Source organism: Corvus kubaryi, unplaced genomic scaffold (assembly GCF_017639235.1).
Source record: "Corvus kubaryi isolate FWS band 111438036 unplaced genomic scaffold, C.kubaryi_AGA036_p1.0 split1-37296, whole genome shotgun sequence".
In the NCBI taxonomy this organism is placed as follows: Eukaryota; Metazoa; Chordata; class Aves; order Passeriformes; family Corvidae; genus Corvus; species Corvus kubaryi.
The window spans coordinates 17761922-17775542 of record NW_024582075.1 but is presented as its reverse complement, the minus strand read 5'-3'; the positions used below and the strand labels follow the sequence as shown (position 1 = coordinate 17775542).

The 13621-nt window shown below is 41.4% G+C and overlaps 2 long non-coding RNA genes across 3 annotated transcripts; one reads left to right on the top strand and one right to left on the bottom strand.

Annotated features, from left to right (window-relative positions):
- Nucleotides 1-42: 42 nt before the first annotated feature.
- Nucleotides 43-3973, top strand: LOC121657287. Of its 2 annotated transcripts, none has more exons than XR_006013549.1 (3): nucleotides 43-173; nucleotides 1357-1434; nucleotides 2462-3973. It is a non-coding gene; the product is annotated as an uncharacterized LOC121657287 (long non-coding RNA). The 2 variants fall into 2 exon arrangements; XR_006013548.1 differs by having other exon boundaries at nucleotides 43-349.
- Nucleotides 3974-4775: 802 nt separating this feature from the next.
- LOC121657288 lies at nucleotides 4776-13277 on the bottom strand. Its single transcript, XR_006013550.1, has 2 exons — nucleotides 7234-13277; nucleotides 4776-5485 (listed from the first exon to the last, which is right to left on the bottom strand). It is a non-coding gene; the product is annotated as an uncharacterized LOC121657288 (long non-coding RNA).
- Nucleotides 13278-13621: the final 344 nt, after the last annotated feature.

Below are 13621 nucleotides of genomic sequence, written 5' to 3'. Positions count from 1 at the left end.
CGCTGCCGCGCGACAGTGCCGCGCTGCCGTGCCGTACAGCGTGCCGGAGCGCCCCCGCGGCGCTGCGGGCAGCGGTGCTGCCTGGCGCCTTCGGGCTGTGGAGGCTGGGACAGGCCGGAACTCCCGCCGGGCAGCGCCTCTGCGGAGAGGCACGTGGCGGGCAACAAGCCTCCGTGAGCCAGCAGTGTGCCTTTGGGGCCAGTGATATATCGGGGGGCATTAGGAAGTGTATTCCCAGCAGGTCGAAGGAGGTGATCCTGTGCATCTGCTCAGCCCTGTTAAGGCCTCACGTGGAGTGCTGGGTCCAGTTCTGGGCTCCTCAGGACAAGAGGGACATGGAGGTCCTGGAGTAGGTCCAGGGGAGGGCAAGAGAGGTGGCTAAGGGACTGGAGCATCTCTTAGGACGAAAGGCTGAGGGAGCCGTGCCTATTCACAGAATCACAGAATATGCTGGGTTGGAAGGGACCCAAAAGGATCATCAAGTCCAACTCCTGGCCCTGTACGGGATACCCCCCAAAATCACACCATATATCTCAGAGCATTGTCCAACTGCCTCTTGAAATGCCTCTGTCAAGCTTGGTGCTGTGACCACTTCCCTGGGGAGCCCATTCCAGTGCCCAGCCACCCTCTGGGTGAAGAACCTTTTTCTAATACCCAACCTAAACCTCCCCTGACACAACTTCAGGCCATTCCCTTGGGTCCTGTCACTGTCACCCGAGAGAAGAGATCAGTGCCTGCCCCTGCTCTTCCCTCACAAGGAAGTTTTAGACTGCAGTGAGGTCTGTCCTCAGGCTGCTCCAGGCTGAACAGACCAAGTGCCCTCAGCTGCTCCTCCTACGGCTTCCCCTCCAGACCCTTCACCATCCTTGTGGCCCTCCTTTGGACACTCTCCAATAGCTTTATATCTCTCTTATCCTGTGGCACCCAAAACTGCCCCAGCACTGGAGGTGAGGCTGCCCCAGAGCAGAGCAGAGCGGGACAATCCCCTCCCTTGCCCGGCTGGTGATGCTGTGCCTGATGCCCCCAGGGCACAGGTGGCCCTCCTGGCTGCCAGGGCACTGCTGACTCGGGTTCAAATTGCCACCCACCATCCCCCTTCCCCTGCTTTTGCTGCCTGGCACCCTGGGCCCCTCTTCTCTGGCACAGATTGCCCAGGGCACAGCGGAAATGAGAACATGCCATAGCCTTGATTAAGGGCCCTTGATGCCAGGGAGCATCAGGTGGCACCAGTGCTGTGCAGGTGTGTGGTGGTGTGAAAGGCCATTGGCAAGTGCTGGTTCACTCAAGGGGAGTTAGATAAGGGCTCTTGAACAGGGAAGGTGCTCTTAAATGTGCTAATATTACACTTGATTACAGAGATAATTCTGTTCTCTTGGGACTCATTTCACTGAGGTCCAAGTCACCTCATCACTAAAGTTTGCAGAAGCAGTCACGGTAAGCAGTTCCAGGAGCATGGAGTCTTTGCAGTGCAGAGCAGATGTGTGAACCCAGCAGAGGCTGAGGCTCTTTCTGCAACTTGGGCTTCCTTGAACACTCTCTGATGGTTCCAGGCATCGTAACTGGGAATCTCTGAGAACCAAGCATCCCTGAGAACAGGGACGAGGGAAACTCATGGTTAGATGTGGCTCGGCCCAGCCAAATTCCAACACGTTTTATGATGCCAGGGGTACCTTAGATGGGCCCTACAAAATCACCATAAAACTTGTCACTTACCATTCCTGGTGATCCTTGTATTTCCAAGCCTCCCACTCTATGCTGATGCTGCCTTCTTCTGTGCTGCAGGTGAGAAACCTGGGGGGCTGCTGTGTCATGTGACCAGCATGTGCTGTGTGATGGAGCACAGGACAGAGCACAGGACACAGAGGTGCAAGTTAACAGGGTGTAGCACAGCTCCTGCTCTGTCTTTTAGGCCAGTTTCAACAACTCTCAAACTGCTTACACTGAGGAACAACCTTTTATGTGCAAGGTCTGCCTTTCTGCAGTCTCTTGACTGCCACAATGATGTTGCTTTCCAATTCTGAGGTCAGTCCTGGATGCCCTTTCCTAAGGAGTAATATGCTTCAGCACCTCCTGTAAATATGTCCTGAGTCTTCTGTGTTGAGTGTGGGCTGCACCTGTGAATTGCAGTGTTTTCTAAAGATAGATTTGAAAGGAGTCAGGCCCTCTCTGTCTCAAGAGTTGGTCCAGACTGCCCAGTTCTGATGGAAGTTGTGTCAGGGGCTCCTGGTTGTGTCTGAAGTAAATAGAAATCGAGCTGGATTTGCAGTTAATACAGCTGCATACTCAAAGCTTCCCATGAGGTCTTAAATTGGTCATTGCTCTATATAGGGCATTTTAGTCAATGAAAATGCACTGAAGGCTCTATTCAGTAACAATAATACAGTGTTGATACTTTGTTCTGACTAACTATATCCAACCACTCATCATGGAAAATAAATCCTTTCTTTTTCTTTGCCACCAGCTGATGTGTAGGCGTAACTGAATTTTGCTGCCCAAAAGGGTCCCAAAAGATGGAGATCTAAAGATAGCCTGGAACAGTTGCTCCTGCTGCCACGCTGAAGTTGGGAAGAATGGAGACAGCACGTAGAGTTTTTATGAGTTACCATCCGTTCCGTGGACTTTGGCACAGCAACAGAGGCAGACCACAAGTGTTTCGCTGCCCCCCCCCCCCCGCTGCCTACTCCATATTTTGCTTTCCCCTATGGCTTCCTGCAAGCTTCTTTTAGCTTGATTTTTAATTTTCTGATTGACTTAGAATTCAGTGCAATGTTCCCTAGAGGTCAGCTGAGCTGGAAAAGATGATGAGATACAATTGTAAAGAAATGGTGAATTTTTAGTAGCAGTCACAGTCTGTTACTCCGGGATACCTGGTTACATCGAGAGCCACAAACTAATTCTCATTTTTGTTTTGTTTTCATACTTAGACTGTGTGAGAGAGGACTCAACTTCTGGTCTTTTTCCAAAGTATAGAGACCTGGTAGAAGTGACAGTGAAAGTGATTTAGCTACCTATTGAAAAAAATAGAGTGCAGGCTTCCTGTGCATCTTGATACTGCTAGCTTTCTTTTGTTTATAGTTATATGGACCTGCTAAGAGCTTCATTCACATGACAATTAAAGTGAATTATTTTGACCCTTTTCTAAATTTGGCTCAAAACACTCAGCTGTAGAGTCATTTGTCCTTATTTCTCAGCTCACTATTTTGAGAGCAGATGGAGTGTGACGTGTATGTGTCCTAGAATCAGTGTCCCTGGGAGAATTTCTGAGATCCTCTGAAATCCAGCATTATAATTGAATGTTGTCAGTGGTGACTAGCCTTTTTCTCTTGTATTGGTTTCCATATAAGGACCATGAGTGCTCTTTCATCTACTGGCTTACCAGACCAAGCCATGTATTCCTAATAGATCTTGGGAAGAAAGCACTATTCTCTTTGAATTCTTGGGAAATTCCAACTGTATTCTAGCAAAATTGAACCTATGTTCTTCCTCTCAGGATGTACTTATATATTAGCATAGGAAAACTTTTTCTGCTGGGATTTTGTGTGAAAGTGATTTATTTTAGAGGAAGCACCTTATTTAGTTCTGTGCTATTTCCTGAACTTGGGCATGTTTCAAACTTTGTGTTACCATCCTCTTTTATTAATGCTTTTATGAGTGTTTGATTAATGTACATTTGAGGATCTCTGTAGGGTTAGCTGTATCACCTCAGCATAGAAAACTACCCTGTTGGGGTTTTAGGAGTTCTCCTAGATTTTTTTCTGTTAAAGGAATTTTCCCCATATGTGTTTCTAGGGGGACAAATTGCTGGATACTGAAGAAAAACAACGACCTAACCATTGGGGGAGGGGTGCATCTGGCTACTCTTGTTTCACCTGGGTGTGCAGTCAATCGGTCTCTGGCGTTTGGACAGAGAGGGAGGCTGCTTTCTTCGGCTGCTTTTTCCTTCTGCCAGAGAAGCCCCAGGATCCCAAGCCTGCCTTCCCTGCCCTGCTCGGAGCCAGGCTGTGGCCGCCCTGCCCCCACCGAGCCTTCACTGCGTTGTAGCCCTGCTCGCCCTGCCTGCCCGGACCTGCGGTGGGTTCCCTGTTTGGATACATCTCTTCTGCCACCCCAGATTTGTGCTCGTCCCTGCTGTTCCAGCCTGCTGTTCCCGAGGGCCCGGCCGGACACCGGGATCGGCTGCCCAGGGGTTTGTGAAGCCTTTGTCCCATCCCTTCCCGGGATCCCAGGCCGCCATTGCCGCGTGCTCCCCGAGCTCGCTCCGGAGCGCCCCCTGCAGCCGCGGGGGAACCATCGCACCTGCCCTGCTCACCGGGAGCCGCCAGCGCCCCTGCCGGCTGCGAGCGGAACTGCACCCGAGGGGAAAGGGCCCGACAGCCGAGAGGGCTGGGGCTGGGTTTGTGATTGCTGGTACTGCCGTAGTTATTGTTTGTTTGCCTTGTTATACAGATATAGATACATAATAGTAAAGAACTGTTATTCCTATTTCCCACATCTTTGCCTAAAAGCCCCTTGATTTCAAAATTATAATGACTTGGAGGGAAGGGGGGTCGCATCTGCCATTCCAAGGGAGGCTTCTGCCTGCCTTAGCAGACACCTGTCTTTCAAACCAAGACATGCCGATAACTCTAAAAACAAGTTTCTGTTTCCCCTTCCACCACTGAAGAAATGCTAAAGATTGTTTGGGATTTCTCCACAGATACTCACAAATGTTCATTGTAGAAAAAATAATCGAACGACAGACAGCATTTTGAAGTAAAAACTGAACACCGACTTTGTTCAGAGGCCATTAAACGTAAGATTTATTATCGTAAGTTCCAGTGCCATTGAGCAATGCTTTGTTCACAGTAGTTTGGAATCATGATCCATTGGATATCTGACTACAGACTCACCAGTTAGATGAGGGACATCTAAAAGCTCCTGTAAAAAAAGCCTGAAATCCCAGAAAAATCAGGCTGAAGTCTCAGGTTACTGTTGTGAGATTACATACCTGAGAAATCGCTAATCTGGAGAGGGACAGCCACTGAAAGGAAGATATTTTTAGACTTCCCACTCCCTTCTCTTTGGTTTTCTTGACTTACTTTTGTTTCTTTTTCTTCTGTAAATACTTGCATCTGAGTGTCACTGAAGTCAGTGTGGGTCGCACCAGGTCAGCTGAGCCTGAACAGTGAACAGGTATTCAATATCTTCTTGGATGCTTCCAGCAAGAAAGTAATCTTCTGCCTGAAGTGTCCTGTTGAACTCTTGTCCTCCATCCTGCTGACTCTCCAGCTACACCCTGACAGTGCATCTTTCCCCAGTTTTAGCTCTCAACTTGATCAATGCACCATTGTAAATATGTCTGTTTTCCAGTCATGAAGAGCAGAAACCTGTATCTCACATGCCAGGGCTTCAGGAAGAATAAAATGCATCTAGTCTGGAGACTTATTCTTCCAACCTCTAAATGCCTTTTTTTTCCCCTCTCTCTTCTTTAGTTTTCTTCTGTCATCTTAAAAAAAATAAAAAAGCACAACATGTAGAAACTTAGTTAAGCAAATTAATGTAGTTGTTTCACTGCAGGTAGATCCAGATGCATCAAAGTTGCTTTTGGATATCATAGTTGTCATAATTACTACAAAGAATTCTGTGGGTCTAGCATACACAACATACAGGAAATCACTGTTTCTCTTAGCAACCTCTATATTAATAGTAAACACATGGATTTCCTATACTATTCCTAAGGACAGAATATTCTAATATCAGTTCAGATGGGAGAACTCACATAGATAGACATTCAAAACGAATACTACTGAAACTGTAATTTATCATGAATTGCTGTGTGTATATATTGCTGCTTACAAAAATTTAAATGTATCTGTCTAGGGTGGACATAAAAAAACCAACCATATACAATTGTTGAAAGATAAGGTAAGTTGAAAGATAAACTAAAAGCATTTCTTGCTGCTGTAATTTCTTGAAGATGAACCTATTAAATGACCATGATCCAACAAAATGTGCAGATTTATAGCTCCCTAACATGAGCTCCTGTTGTGTTTTTTGAGTCTACAGAATGCAAGAAAATCTATCATTTTTTGACAGCATTAACTGTATTAGCTATTTTACTATAAATGAGGAAACACTATATTTCATAATGTGGTTCAAATAATGTTCAAGACTCTTACATTGTAGAAGTACACCATCACTGTTTGCTCCAGAACCCCCACAGTTCTGCTTTAGTTTCCTTATATGCTCTAGCATTCAGTAATGTTGCCTTTATAAAAAACTGGAAACCAAACATCAGCATTTGCATCAATAAAAATTTTTAATTGATAAGTTGTTTCAAAAATACTTCACAAATTTATTCTTACATTTATAATCAAAAAATTCTGTAAGGTAACAACATTTCATTGCAGTCCTTGGAGATGGGCTTCTGTATATGTATCAAAATCAACTATGCCTCAAAGCAAGAAAGAAAATGTTACATGATAAAGGAATTAAGGCAGTCATAGGATCTTATTTCACACTGCAAATGGTACAGTATATGATGTCGATCTTCTCTTCAGGTTTAGCATAAAATTGGAATAAAGTAATTCCTGAAGTAGAAGGAAATAAAAATACCAGTCCTGTATCATCCAAATCACTTCAAAGTAACAATCACTCCGAAATATTTTTTGTACTTAGTGGTTTTTTTGTATTTAGTGTGTAAGGAAACAACCTCTTCCGTACATATTAAAGGTACAGTTATTAGATACATAGACCTTTTGTTCTGGAATTAAACTGATGCCATGAAGATTTTTTGCCTTTTCTTTTATACCCCTGTTACACCTTTTTACAACTTCTGTATTCCTGGTGCTTTTGCCTACATTCTTGGACTTGTTTGTCAAGCTAAGAGACTAAACATTTTAGAAGCTTCGTAGCTAGGGATCAGTGTGCCCCAGACCCCAAGGTCCTCTCCAGAACACATTCTGTAAACCAAGATAGAACCATTCAGGGGAAGGCTCCTTGGGGAGGGGGGCTCACTTGAGCCTCTCATTGGGGAATCTTTGATAGATATGCTAATTAGTAAAGATCTATAATGTGATACCAGATCTTTTGGGGCATAGACTCGGCAGAGTGCATCTCGATGCATATGACCTGGATGCGTGCACCTAAGGATGCTTCAAATAAATACCAAGGTAAAATCCCTTTTCCCCTTCTAACCATGTAGGACTCTTGATTTTAAGACCAGGAAAAGGCATCAAAATAAAGATACACAACCTGACAGTTCTGTCTGCTGCTGTCATCTTCTTCCCTTCCATTTACTTTCTTCCTTAAAAAGATGTGAAGCTGTCACACAAAATTCACAGTGTAAGGTTTTTCACCATTGAAAAGAAGTGTACAGATACTTTTCAGAAGAGGTTTGGGGCTGACATGTGAGATCAAGACAGACATGCAGGTCAATAGGAGATACAACAAATCTCTAAGCTGAATTCAGATTTCATATACTCTTTTCACTATTGGTGAGGAAAACTTGCCAAACTCTAGAGAACTGAACTACAACTGCCTGGTATTTGGATTCTGATGTTCCTGGATTTGTTTCCTTCTCATATAGCCTTAAGACCACCAATCCCTGTACGAAGTAAATTTAGGAAGGATAAATAACCAACTACCTGACATTGCATCAGAAATCTCATTCCACTGCTTGTGCTGGGTAGAATGATAATCTCTGTTATAATTCAGAGGCAACAACCCACATTAAATAGTATTTTTTTTTAAAAACTGTGTAACAAAACAGTCTTTTATTGTACCAACTTCATTTTATACTAGAAATCTCTCACCTGCTGTATTAAATGCTACCAGAAATAACAAGGCAGTCATTGTCTGACACTACCTTCAATGGTTTCATAGCCTCACCCAGGAAGCTCCAGCCATGTTAAATTTACAATTTTCACAGTTTTAGGGACTGGTTTCCCTAATGTCATTAACTATCTTTATTTAGCTGCAAATGGCTGTTGACTTGGAGAAAAATCTCTGGCACTACACCTGTTTCTTAATTATTTTGAGCAGCATGTAACGTCCTCAGAGGAGGGTCTGTTTTCCTGGGGCTTTTCATTCAAACCAGCCTTTCAACAGTGTGTGGAAGGCAAAAAGCTGATTGTATTGTGCTAGAGGTAACACTACAGTTATGTTTTTGGTATTAAAATGATATCTGCATTTCTGATTTGACTCTAGGTCATTCATTTAGGCTGAGGCATACATTGTGAACAACAGAAACATATTCTATAAAAGTCACTATGCTTATGGATGACATTACATGGAGAGAGATCTCATTAAGATCTGTTCTACAACTCTATTGATTTCTTCATTTTCTAGGTACACAAATGAAAAACAGACCTTTATATAGCTTGCACTATCACTACTTCTCACAGAGCTTCAGAAAAGGTGAAAGACACACATATCCTATCACTTTTAGTTTTATATCATGTTATGGTGGGGAGAATTTACAAGTGTGTTCTGTTAGACTTCTATAGGCATAGAGAAATCTCAGAACATTTACAAAGTGTATGCAAGATGACTCTAGGTTCATGTCTCAAAATGAATCAAATTCCGGAGTCCATTGAGAGAAAATTGCAATATTTAACAGGCTTTTGTGGTGAGCCACAGGATTATCCTCACACAGGGAAGTACCTGGAAACAGGTGCTGAATGTTTAAAGCATGAACGCTGCATACTGCTCAAAGATCTTTTGATGTGTTACATTCATAACCATGATGTAGATTTTGTTCAATAACCTAGAATATTGGTAAAAATATTTTAAAAAGTAAGACCAGTGAACCTGTGTGAGCTTACTGTAAAACAGTAAAAACAAACACAGAGAAATAGTTCTTTATATCAAATGAACTTTCAGGAATAGAACTGAGTCTTCTGCAATTCAAGTTTAAATATTAGTGCAGGCTAAATTTCAATTAAAGAAAAAAAAGAGCTGGAAGGACAATATTCCCTTCTCATGTGACTGACATAGTGATGCACAGTTACAAGCTAATTTTATACAACATCAGTAGTCTATTAGGAACCTCTGTTTTCAGATGCTGTATTATGATATATTCTATGCATACCTATAAATGGCTGAAAGAATAAAATATTTCCAATAAAAATATACAATTCTACAGCCTACAGCACTAGCTGAACTAGGTAAACTTAATAAATTCCAATATAGTCTTTATTTTACTCTGTAGTAAAAGCTATTGGCAGCTTTTTAGCATTTAATAAAGGGTTTTATGAAACTGAAAGTGTAAGCACAACACTCAGCCAATGTATGTCAGAAAAATATCATTGGAATAAAGCCAGGAAATCAGTCCTCTGTGGTATTACTGGATTTTTTAAAAAGCATGATTTCAGATTTGAATTGTAAGTCTTTTCATCTTGACTTGCAGCTATGCAAGCAAGTGTAAAATACTGTCAAATCCACTGTAGTTTACTTTGCAAATGCGGAGGCTTTCTTTTGCTCTTAAGTATAGCATCTCAGGCCATTGCCTTCACAGAAGTGAAAGGCTTCACTGTCTAGTGAAGCCCAATCTTTTCTTTTTATCTTAGCTATGAAGTTAGTAGGGAGTTATTTTAAATGAGAAAAAATGTCCAGAACTGCCCCTTCCCTACTATTCATCCCTGTGGTACAGAGATAAATATTTGCATCTGGGAGACTTTGAAGCAGTGGCATAGAAGAGAGTCAGAATGTATGTGTTGGTAGAATGTCCCACCATGCACAGGAATTAGTGTGTCCTAGTTTAAAACCTGTTATTTTTTTAAGCCTTACAAATGCTCTGAAAGTTATCTCCTGTTTTTGAATAAGCTTTTTTTTTTCCTTTTCGGAAGTGTTCTTTGCCTTTGCTTTTTCTTTCAGAGTTCTGTTAATTGCTGTGGGAGGGCAGGGGCAGAATGGAGAAGAATCAATTATAAAAAACCCTGATGGAGCCTCACAAGGAGAGCCTATTAAATTTGGTTAGTGTGCTGTGGCAGGATTTCAAAACAGAGCACTCTAAGAGCTAATGTATATAAGAACAGTAGTCAACATTATTGAACTCAATGTGGTTAGTTGCCTAGCAACTATGAAAACATACAGTTATCTTTTACATTAAATTTTCAAACTAGAATACCACTTCATGTAACTTAGGGTACTTCTATATATATAACACACAACTTTAACATTTTACTCACAGCTTTCTTACAAATGAGTGATAGCACTCTGAAAGTGATTTCTACTTTTTTTGTACTTTCAAAACTTAGTAAAAGTTTCTTTTGCTTGTAAATGAGTAGACTTGTATAATCTTTAAAGTCACTCATTCAATGGGTGTTGAGAATAAACATGGAGATTTTAGAAGACCAGTAAACTTGCTTATAATTATCCTCACAAAAAGCTTTTAGACTTGAAACCAATATTAGCCAAACCAAAAACATAAGCAAGCTAGGTACTGTCAATGTCACAGGTCAAGTCTAAGGAAATTGATATTTTTTAGTGCTGCACTTTTGATATGCTGATGAAAATTAATTAATTTTCATCAGACTTCACGGATATTTGTTTTGCAGCATTACTGTGGAATTTTCATATAGGTCTGAGTCAAAATACAAAACAGGAAACAATTAATGGGTTTACCATGGGTATTTCTGGGAAAAAATCAATTCCACCAGCTGTGTTTGCATATTTTTATGCCAAATACAGCATAAGAAGGAGAACAGAGCAAAGCCTGTTTTACTTATAAATCCTCTTTTTTTTCTTCTTCTTCTTCTTCTTCTTTTGGAAGAATTGATGGCTCCTTCCTCCTGCTTGTTTTGATCTGTAATTAACACCTTTTCTTCCAAAATATGCTGCTGTAACAACACCCAATCAAGGTCCCTGCTCGGCTGGAATGGATTGCAGCAGGTAGATTTTTTCATCGCTTTGCATTTAAAACAGAAGGGAGGTGTCCTTCATGTCCAGCACCAGTTTATGTACTTAGCAGAGTGCATCTTGGCATACTGCTGATTCCTCCAGTAACATGTAACAACAGGAGACAGCAAAGGATCTAAGTACACATTAGTTCAAGTAAGTAAATGTCAACTATTTAGTCACAGCACTAAAACATTACTGTAGTTATATAAAGCTTTTCTCTTTTGTTCTTTACACAGCCTAAATGAATATTGACTTATGTAAGTAACTACTGCTAATACAAAATACCAATGCCTGCACAAATACAATAAACTGCAACTGTAATAATCAGGTCAGGAACTTGTTCGTCTACATTAGGTGTGCTTTTTTCCTGTCATACAAGAGGTGACCCCTCTATAATGGTGTATTTTAGTCAAAAGCATTTCTTACCTAGAAAACTGAGAGTTCATCTTCTTTTGCAATGATAGGACAGAGAATACTAATTTCTCTCCTCTTACCACTCAGGCAACATCAACAAATCAGGAAATCACAGGAAATGAAAGTTTGTCCTTAGTGTGTCAACATGACTCTTCACAATAGCAGTTTCATCCTTCAGTGACACTCACCAAGGAGGTCCTGTATACTTTTCTCTTCCAAGAGATATTTCTATCATATACTGAAAAGATCTATAGGTGCAAAAAAGGGATAACACAGGTATTATGGGGAGCCAAATTGACTGAGATTTCAAAGTGTTCAGAGAAAGAACTCCCAGAGTTGTAGACAGGTGGAAGAACTGCTGATTAACAATTGCCTACTCCAAAATGGAGGCCTTCTCAGCAGATAGTTTGAGTCAGTTCATATAAGTCTGCCATTTTCTCAATTGTTTTAATTGATGTAGAGCTTCTGGTTCCTTTGTTAATATTAAAAATGTTACTATCAGCTGTTAAACTAAATACAAATCCACATATGTGCATTTTCATCTAATGGGTATACTATTCGAAGTTCTTGATAGTTCTAATTTCAGTTCTAATAAAAGGCATTTATCAACACAAATAAATAGAAGTGCATTTTAGAACTTATTGATAAACACCACCCCTTCTTGCAGAAACATATCATAAAATCAGCGCTCACATATGAACATGTTAGTTCCAAGAACCACTGATATACCTGATATATATTTTACACACCTACCAAAGAGTGTTCTATGCAAGCAAGAAACAATAACTTTTGTCCAGAAATTAATCACTCCTAAGAAATAAAAGGTGCGTTTCTTTGGCTTTGAGGTTGCTTTGTTTATTTTAATCTAAACGCATTTTAATGTCCTATTCTGCTTATTTGCATAAGTTGAACTAAGACAGGATGGAAATACTTGAAAATTAAATTAAGTAGAGAAAACAAAATTACTTAATACAGGTTGTCCTCTACAAAAAAGTTAATTTTTCATTCTTAAATTACATGTTCTAATCCTAATCTATCATTGCTCACAAGTTCTTTCTTAAGTAAAGCAAACATAATGTAAAGTCTTGTATCACATTGCCCTAAGTTAATCCATTAATAATTAATATCTATAATATTGAGAATGAGGGTGAAGCAAGGAGATGTGTGATTTTTTAAAATGAAGTAACAATTTAATGTGGCTTTTTTGGGGCAATTCATTTCTGGTGTTAAATGGAAGAAGAATCTCAGCCAAGACATCAAAGCCAGACGTACTTCATTCAGGATGCATGTGCGTGCTACAGTCCTAGGGATTACTCCATTCTCTAACTGAAAGCCAGAGAGACATGCTACAGTCAAACACAGGCTGAAATTTATTTTAAAAAATGAGAGTTTTTTCTTACACATTTCTAGTATCAAAAGCGGTTGAGTGCAGAAGGTCACATCAGTGGTCTTGCCAGATTTCTGGACAGGTTTTAGGGTCTCCATGCAACAGCAGCTGATACTGCTACTTAAACAACTTAGCCTAAAGATAGGCAATATTTGTGGGGTTTTTTCCCCTGGAGTGGTGAGAAGGATTTTTTGCTGCATTCTTCCTAACTATGTCCCCCCTAAAAGATAAGAAAGAAGATATACTGGTGGGTGCTAAATCCAAGAAACAAAGGATATTTACATATTAAAAAGCACTGTTTCATTATACAGCAACATGCTCATTTGGCTCCTCTCTCTTTTCTTTTCATTTTTGGGTAGAAAGGGGAAAATCAACATCAAATCACTTGTTTAAGAGACGAGAAACAATGAGGGAAGCTAGCTGCATATTAGGAAGAGAGTTGTTCTCTGTGCCTTACTCAGTTCAGAGACAACACCAAGTTGGGTGGCAGTGTTGATCTGCTGGAAGCCAGTGCTGTGAGGTTCTACAAGGCCCAGTGCCAGGTCCTGCCCTTGGGTCACAACAACCCCAGGCAGTGCCACAGGCTGGGGCAGAGGGGCTGCAAAGCTGCCCACAGGAAAAGGACCTGGGGGTGCTGGTGCCAGCAGCTGAACATGAGCCAGGGTGTGCCCAGGTGGCCAAGAAGGCCAATGGCATCCTGGCCTGTACCAGCAACAGTGTGGCCAGCAGGACCAGGGCAGGGATTGTCCCCCTGTACTCAGCACTGGTGAGGCCACACCAGTATCCAGTTCTGGGCCCCTCAGTACAAGAAAGGCATTGAGGTGCTGCAGCGTGTCCAAAGAAGGGCAATAGACCTGTAAAGGGTTTGGAATACAAGTCTCATGAGGAGCAGCCTGGAGAAAATGAGGCTTGGTGGGGACCTTATGACTCTCTACAACT